The sequence below is a fragment of the Geotrypetes seraphini genome, chromosome 8 (assembly GCF_902459505.1).
Source record: "Geotrypetes seraphini chromosome 8, aGeoSer1.1, whole genome shotgun sequence".
NCBI lineage: Eukaryota > Metazoa > Chordata > Amphibia > Gymnophiona > Dermophiidae > Geotrypetes > Geotrypetes seraphini.
This window is the reverse complement of record NC_047091.1, coordinates 66,777,623-66,786,961: the sequence shown is the minus strand read 5'-3', so window position 1 is coordinate 66,786,961 and position 9,339 is coordinate 66,777,623.

Genomic DNA, 9,339 nt, shown 5'->3' with positions numbered 1-9,339 from the left:
AGGGGAAAGGCCTAAGCTGGTTTTAGATATATCTAAAACCAGCTTTGATTATTGGTACTTGGACGGTCTGGCTTTTTGATTGTCCAAGTACCGATTTAGGCCACTTTTTGGCCATTTATTTTTTTAGTATGAGCCCCAAAGTGTTTTTCACATACATTGGAATAAGTTCCATTTATTCATACATCCATCTTTAGCATTAACTTTTAACATTCAGCTTTCTTCTCAAAATCTACTTTTCCATGCCTTCTCTTCCCATCTATCCATGTGTACCATCTCCTCCCTGTTTCTTCTCCCCTACTGCCATCTATCAATAAGAAGCATTTCTTCTTCTCTTCCCTGTTGCACTCATTGCTGTGCACTATCTCCTCCCTCTTTCTCCCCTTCCCCTCCGTCCCTATGCACCATCCCATCCCTCTCCCATGGTCAGGCATCTCTGTCTTCCCCCCTCATATGGTCTGGCATCTTTCTCCTCTCCTTCCTATAGCCTGGAATCTCTCTCCTCTCCCATGGTCTGGGATCTTTCTCTCTTTCCCTCCTCTTTCCGAAGTCTAACATCTCTCTCCTCTCTGCAGTCTGGCATCTCTCTCTCCCCTCCTTCCCTTTCATTCTGTGGTCTGGCATCTCTCTCTCTCTCTCTCTCTCTCTCTCTCCTTCCCATTCCAGTGGTCTAGCTTCTTTGGGTCATCTCTCCTCCCTCCCAGTGTTACATTTCTCCCTCCCTCCTCTCCACCACTATTACGTCCAACAATTCTCCCTCTTTCTTCCTTTCCCCATATACATCATCTCTCTTTCCCTCTCACGCCACACACCTATGTCCAACAATTCTCTGTTCCTTTTCCCTCCCTCACGGCAGCAATTCTTTCTCTCCCCTATGCAGCATCTCTCTTTTCCTCCTTTCCTAACCCACACCACCCGTGCATTTGTCCTTCCCAACCCTCTCCCTGTATATGCAGTATCTGTCTTCCCAACCCCCTGAGCATCTGTCCTCCCTGCCTGCCCAACTCCCTACACCATGCACCCAGCCTCTCCCTGTCAGGCTCTGCACCCAGCCCCCTTCCCTCCCCCTTCTGTCAAGCACTGCACCTAGCCCCCTTCCCTCCTTCTGTCAAGTGCTGCACCTAGCCCCCTCCCTCCCCTCCTCCCTCCCTCTGTCAGGTGCTGCACCTAGTCCCCTCCCTCCTTCCCTGTCAGGCTCTGCACCCAGCCCCCTTCCCTCCTCCCCTGTTAGGCACTGCATCCAGCCCCTCTTCCCTCCTCCCCTGTCAGGCACTAGCCCCCTCAGCCCAACCCATCAGGTACTGCACCCAGCCCCCTCCTCCTTCTTATCCCTTTCTCTCTCCCTTGTCAGCCTCTGCACCCAGCCCTGTTCTCCTACCTCCTCTGGCCTGGAGGTCCAGAGGTGCAGCGGGCAGGAATGAGATTTCTTCGCTCCTGGCCGCTGCTAACCCGGTTGGTTATGGCTGGTTTCTTCTGCCGCTGAGTGGCATTGATCAGGAGCACACTTTGGCATTCCTGCTCGGCGCTCATCAGCTTCTTTGACTGGCTCCCATGAATTCCCACAAGAATTTGCGGGAGCCAGTCAAAAAAGCCACTGAGCAGGAACGCCAAAGCATGCTCCCACTCATTGCCGCTCAGCAGCAGAAGAAACCACGACCGACCAGGTTAGCAGCAGGCAGGAGCGTGGAAAGCTCACTCCTGCCTGCTGCAGTTCTAGACCCCCAGGGGTAAAAGTAAGTGGCAATTTTGGGGGAGGCCACAGCCCATCTGGCCCTCCCCGTTCTGGTGCCTATGGATATATTTATATTAATTTAATATCTGATTTATATTTTACCTTTCTGAGGGGGTACAAGGGTTATACAGAGATGAAGCGTCAGAGTGACAGAAGGGATGTGATGATGTCAGGGTGAAAAAGTGATGAGGTATCAAGATGATAAAGAGAAAGAGTGTGATGGTATCAGGGTGATACAGTGATAAAGTTTTGGGGGTGATAGAGAGAGTGCATTGATATCAGGGTGAAGCCCTGATCAAATGTCAGAATGATAAAGTCAAGGGGTGTGAAGGTGTCAGGGTGATACATAGAGGTTGTTAGGATGATGGAGTCAGGGAGTTTGATAGTGTCAGGTCATCCAGTGAGGGGATATTAGGATGATGGAGTGCACTGCATTTATGGAAGAATGTGTGAGCCCATCCAAACCCTACTATACTGCCAAATAGGTGCCACCTGCAGCCATAAGTGGTATTGGGTGGTACACAAGAGGGTATAGTAGGATTTGGTGGGGCTTACACTAAATTATAACGGAGTTATGGTGAGATATACAGCTGGCACCCTTTATGTGAAGTTCACAGCAGTGCCCTCTAAGATGTCTCATTGCTCTGTCGGGATGTCTGTGTGGCCGGACCATTGCTATGCTAACCACACCCACGTCCAAATGGTCAGGATTAGGATGTTTTCAACCTGGATGTTTTTCTGATCAAAAATGGGATATAAAGTTGGACGTTCTGGTGGCCTAGACGTCCCAGTGGCCAAGACATCTAAGTAGATGATTTAAAAAATAAAATTATATTGGGACATTGAGTAGTTTTCCATTTGAAAATAGCCATTTTTGTACTTGCAACTTTGGATGTTCAACTGGAAATGTCCAAGTTAGACTTAGACATTTTTATCAAAATGTCCCTTCACATGAATAGATGTCATATTAACATTAGGTTTGAATTACATGCTGATGCTAATAAGATTACCTTTTTGGATGTGTTGGTGACATCTGTATATTCAAAGAACACAGATAGGAATTCTTTATTAGCATTCTCAAGTATGCATCCATATCACCTGAAAACAAATATTCCTTTTGTCCATGATAAGTCTGCAGAATTAACAGACAAATTCATGAATAGAAGATATCCAGAATCTATTGTATGAGATGCTTGCAAGCGGGCATATTTTAACCCTTGAGAAGTTTTATTAGAATATCAAAAACGTAAGGAATCAGAGAAAGTGATATCATTCACAAGTAGAAACATAGAAACATAGAAAGATGACGGCAGATAAGGGCTATAGCCCATCAAGTCTGCCCACACCATTTACCCACCCTCTTAAGTCTACTGACCCCCTAAAGTATAATTGTAATTATACTGTCACTCTACTGACCCGCTCATTCAAGTCCTAGTGACCCTATCCCTTGGCATGACCTCGTAGGGATCCCACATATGTATCCCATTTGTTCTTGAAGTCTGGGATGCTGCGTGCCTCGACCACCTGCACTGGAAGCTTGTTCCAATGCTCAATCACTCTCTCCGTGAAGAAGTACTTCCTGGCATCTCCACGAAACTTCCCTCCCTTGAGTTTGAGCGGATGTCCTCTTGTGGTCGAGGATCCCTTGAGAAGAAAGATATCATCTTCCACCTCGACCCGTCCCGTGATGTACTTAAATGTCTCAATCATGTCTCCCCTCTCCCTATGCTCTTCGAGAGTGTAGAGCTGCAATTTGCTCAGTCTTTCTTCGTACGGGAGACCCTTTAGCCCCGAGACCATCCTGGTGGCCATCCGCTGAACCGATTCAATTCTGAGCACATCCTTACGGTAATGTGGCCTTCAGAATTGCACACAGTATTCCAGATGAGGTCTCACCATGACTCCACAGATACAATGAGTTATTTGCCAGCAAATGCAACTATTGAGAGTCCATCCAGACTTTGGGGGATGTAAAGTTGATGCTTTCGTGTATAAGGAATACCAATTTAAGTGATATATTGAGCCTGAATATGCTACCATCTGTACCTCTGAATGAGAATAAAGAGATAGGGGGACACCATAAATATGGTGTATGTGGAATGTGCCCTTTAATGCAGGAGTCTAATGAATTTGTTCATCCATTAACTTCTAAGCAGTATATATTGAACGATTATACAACCTGTCAAACTGAAGGTGTGATCTATGCACTTTGGTGTCCATGCCCTTTAATTTATGTGGGACTGATATCATGTGCTTTAAAGATCCGATTGATGGAGCACAAATCGTGTTTGGTGTGGGGCCAGGGCTGCTGCCTCCATAACCACCTCCCCATCCCCTTCAAGAGGGGGCATGTCCTGATATAGATCAGGGACCTCCCATGCTCCCTGCTCCACAACCACATGCTCGTTGTCCACCTCCGCCACCACCTGTGCTGCATCCTCCACCTCTACTACCTGGGCCTCAGACATCAGACATCTCCACAACATCCTCAGATGGCAGACTTTCCTCCAATGCAGAGTACCCTTCCACCTCCTGTTCAGCCTCTACCTCTGCTACTGCCTCCCTGGCTGCCTGTAGACACATTTCCGGGACCACCTCCTGGGCCAGGCCCTCAGCAGCATGCTGTGCGTGATTTGTGTGCAGTAAGAATATGAAGTTAGGGTTACCATAGCGTGCATTGGTTGCATACTACATACACAATTACGTATCAATCCCTACCCAACCCATTGAAACCAAGTGGGTGTAGGGACACAGGTCAGGCCACTGTGTGAACAAATACGTAAACTAATTTCTGTGTACAGTTACACCGGTATACATCTAAACAAAAGGTGGCAGGCATATGCAGGTGACACTGAATGGGCTTGATGTATTTGTTGACACAGTGGGCTGACCAGTGTCTCATCACCCACATTTTGGGTGGCAATAGGTTGCATACTATAACAGCTGCCAAGGAAGAGCACATTTACAAGGAGGTGAGCTTTGAGAGGTGCCAGACATGATATGATATAGGATAGAACTTAGTATGCTACTGTGTTTCACAGATATTATAACAATATATTCTTATCCTTTCATACTTTTATATAAAAAAATTTTTTGGTGATGTGCTCAGACCTGTAACCCAATAAATAGTGTAGTCACTGTATTGAGTTTAACAAGGGGACCATCATTGCAATCACCTGTCCCCGACCCTCCCTGATAGAATTTAAACTTATTCAGATTCTATAATAGTACTTATCTGAATGGAGAGGTATTTGTTGTTAAACTTGAGCTGGTTAAATCTCAATGGTGACTGTGTTGAAAACAAATAAAGTGATGCTTAAAATCCAATGGTGATAATTTATGTAGTCATCAATCCCCGTCCCCCCGACTCGAGTTTCGTATTCTTCGTCGGGGAGGGATACTGAAAATCTAAATCTAAATCAAAATCAAATTCAAAACATGGTCATTATTTTAATTTACTTAACAATTATTTTATAAGATCCAAGCTTATTCTTATCTCAATATTATTACTATTCTTAATTAACTTATTTTAATACCTGTTACTGGCTGACTGAGACCAGACACGTTCAAAATCTCCTGGCCATCTGTGAAGCTCTACTGGAACTATGCGCTTTTAAAGGAAGCTAAGCAGGGAAAAAGGGGGTTGTTCCTATTAGACCCCGGATGTGAACAGTGTCAGGGAAATACTACTATATAACTAGCCACTCGATATCCACATTCAAACCTGTTGGTTGTAGGGTCTGCCAATTATATATGAACCGCTGTTCTTTTTGAATAAGCATTTTGGATATGTCCCCTTCAGAATTGTGAATTTGTATTAGCACAGTGTATTTAAGATCTTCCAATGCATGTGATTTTTCCAACCAATGAGATACCAGGGGGGCGGTGACACGGTTTTTTCTTATGTTGCTCAGATGTTCTATGATTCGTGTTTTAATCATACGAATCGTTTGGCCTATATATAATTTTTTACAGGGACACTGTATACAATAAACCACCTTCTTAGATTCACAATTTGTGCCTGTATTTAATTTAAAGTGTCGTCCTTCCGACCCTGGTATCTCAATGTAATTCATGTCAGATATATAACGGCAGACACTGCATTTACCACAAGGCTTATGGGGAAGCTTACTTCTAGTATCATAATGATTTAAATTATGCTTTAACTGTTCACCTAAGTTTTTTGCTCTAGAAAAGGCAAATTTGGGCTGATTTTGCAAAGATGGATAATATTGCAATATTGGCCAATATTTTAATATGATGTGCTTTATGGCATTGCTTTTGTTGGTATAGGGCATAACACAGACTATGTGTTGCTGCTCTTGCTTATTTTGTTTGTCTTGCATTAGCCATGATCGGTGACAGTTTTTTGCCCTTTTTCACGCTTTCTTAACGGTTTTCGCAGGATACCCTCTCTGTGTAAATTTGGTGTACATTTCAAAAGCCTCTTTTTCAAAATCAGTTTCCTCTGAGCATATTCTCCGTAATCGGAGAAACTGCCCAGTGGGGATACTATTTTTTAATGGTCGTGGATGGAAACTCTGATACTGTAATAAAGTATTTCTATCCGATGTCTTTTTGTGTAGAGTGGTGGATATGTGTTGATTCTGTTTAACAATTTTTATATCTAAAAATGTAACTTGATTTTTGTTTGTAGTATATGTAAAAGTTATATTGCTATCTTTGTGATTAAGTTCTTCTAAAAATATATTTAAATTTTCTTGTCCACCACTCCACACAAAAAAGACATCATCTATGAATCGCTTCCAGCATGAAACGTGCTGGAAGTGGGGTGAAGTGTAAACATGTGATTCCTCGAACTGAGTCATATAGAGACACGCTAGCGTAGGGGCTACTGTGGCCCCCATTGCCACTCCTTTTGTTTGGAGGAAAATATCATTTTCAAATTTAAAGTAATTATTGTAAATAACTTGTTCAGCTAATTCTGTCAATAAAGATGTCTTAAAAGCTGTTAAGTTTAGTTTCATTAGATGGATTTTGACTAAATTTACTGCTTCCTTTTGTGGAACGTTAGTATATAACGCCACTACATCAGCTGTAACAAGTATTGAATCTTCCGTCATTGAGTTCTGAAAACTTTGTTCTATGACTTTTAGAAAGTGAGTTGAGTCCTTAATATATGACTCAGCCTTAAATACACTGTGCTAATACAAATTCACAATTCTGAAGGGGACATATCCAAAATGCTTATTCAAAAAGAACAGCGGTTCATATATAATTGGCAGACCCTACAACCAACAGGTTTGAATGTGGATATCGAGTGGCTAGTTATATAGTAGTATTTCCCTGACGCTGTTCACATCCGGGGTCTAACAGGAACAACCCCCTTTTTCCCTGCTTAGCTTCCTTTAAAAGCGCATAGTTCCAGTAGAGCTTCACAGATGGCCAGGAGATTTTGAACGTGTCTGGTCTCAGTCAGCCAGTAACAGGTATTTAAATAAGTTAATTAAGAATAGTAATAATATTGAGATAAGAATAAGCTTGAATCTTATAAAATAATTGTTAAGTAAATTAAAATAATGACCATGTTTTGAATTTGATTTTGATTTAGATTTAGATTTTCAGTATCCCTCCCCGACGAAGAATACGAAACTCGAGTCGGGGGGACGGGGATTGATGACTACATAAATTATCACCATTGGATTTTAAGCATCACTTTATTTGTTTTCAACACAGTCACCATTGAGATTTAACCAGCTCAAGTTTAACAACAAATACCTCTCCATTCAGATAAGTACTATTATAGAATCTGAATAAGTTTAAATTCTATCAGGGAGGGTCGGGGACAGGTGATTGCAATGATGGTCCCCTTGTTAAACTCAATACAGTGACTACACTATTTATTGGGTTACAGGTCTGAGCACATCACCAAAAAAATTTTTTATATAAAAGTATGAAAGGATAAGAATATATTGTTATAATATCTGTGAAACACAGTAGCATACTAATTTTATTTATTCTCAGAGTAACATTGTATATTTCCCAATTATTGTTCGGCATAGGATAGAACTTGACAGGTGCAACTATGAATCACAGATTATGCTTTGAATCGGATAGTATCTCTCTGAACCCCTTTTTTGCAATCAACTGCATTTTCAAGGAGGCATAACTGAACAAGGGAAATACGCCTCAGAAACAGTAGGGCTGCCATTGGTCTGGAGCTATGAAGGTGAGCTCCAGACCCAACATCTGCCCGGCAGCTTCTGAGGCGTATTTCCCTTGTTCAGTTATGCCTCCTTGAAAATGCAGTTGATTGCAGATAAGGGGTTCAGAGAATGAGCACTCAGTATGCTACCAGCGCAGATGTCAACAGGAGAGATATTCATTGATCTGAAGATTACCTCGGGTTCCTCCATTATAGCTTTTTAGTATCTGATAGTCACATATATGTTTCAGGGTTTCTGGTATGCCTTACAAGGCAGCTGCCAAACCTGTGCTAATGACTATGTTGGGGGGGGGGGGGCTGCCACTTACATCCAGCTCTGAGGCGGTGTCTGGTGCACCGGATGAGGCCTGGATTGTCCCGGTTGATCCTGTGCCACCTGTGCCTCAGGGACCCGAGGTCACGGTACATACCATAACGCCTTCAAGAAGAACCTGGTGGAGAATGGGGTCAGGTGACAGTCCTTTGCATCCCCCTTTTCAAACATATGCAGGTTTATGAGGGCACTGAGCACATCACATCTGTCATGAATATTCTGATGAGGTAGGGACATATCCAGAGATGAAACATCTTCCGGCCAAGATAATGTTAGCCTTCATCTATCTACTAGTCTTTAAGCCCGTTACATTAATGGGTGGTAGAATATGTGTGTGTGTGTCTGTATTTCTTTCTTTCTCTCTCTCTCCTTAGCCTGTTTCTGTATTTCTTTCTTTCTGTCTTTCTTTTTCCTCGGCTGTCCACCACCACCCCTTGCCTGCTCCCCCTGTCCATTCTCCCTTCCTTTTTCTTCCCCTGTGTCCACCACAATACCTTCACTGCTCCCCTTATCCAGCAGCAGCCCTTCTCCCTTTGTTTTAACTCCTCCCTGTCCAGCAGCACCTCTTTCCTGCTCCCCTTGTCCAGCAGTAGGCGTCTCTTCCTTTTTCTGCCCCCCCCCTATCCAGCAGTAGGCCTCCCTTCCTTTTTCTGCCCCCCCCCCCCCCCGTCCATCAGCATCTCTTCCCCTGTCCAGCAGTACTTCTTTTCTGTTCCCCCTGTCCAGCAGTAGGCCTCCCTTCCTTTATCTGCCCCCCCCTGTCCAGCAGCACCTCTTTTCTACTCCCCCTGTCCAGCAGTAGGCCTCCCTTCCTTTCCCCCCCATCCATCAGCACCTCTTCCCATGTCCAGCAACAACCCTTACCTTCGTTCTTTTTTGTCTGCCCTCCACCGACATCCGCCTGAAGCCGCGGCGGCCTGCAGGCACCGACAGCCTCTGAGGACTGCTCCCACTCCCTACTCGCCGTCGCTTACCACTCCCTCCTCCCCTCTCCCCCCTCCCCCCCCCCCGGGGAAGCTTCGTGCATTTCCGGCTTCGGCAGTCTCCTGTCTGCGGGCCGCCCACCCATCTGTGTGCACACATCTGCGGGAGGAGAAAGAGGCCGGGGTT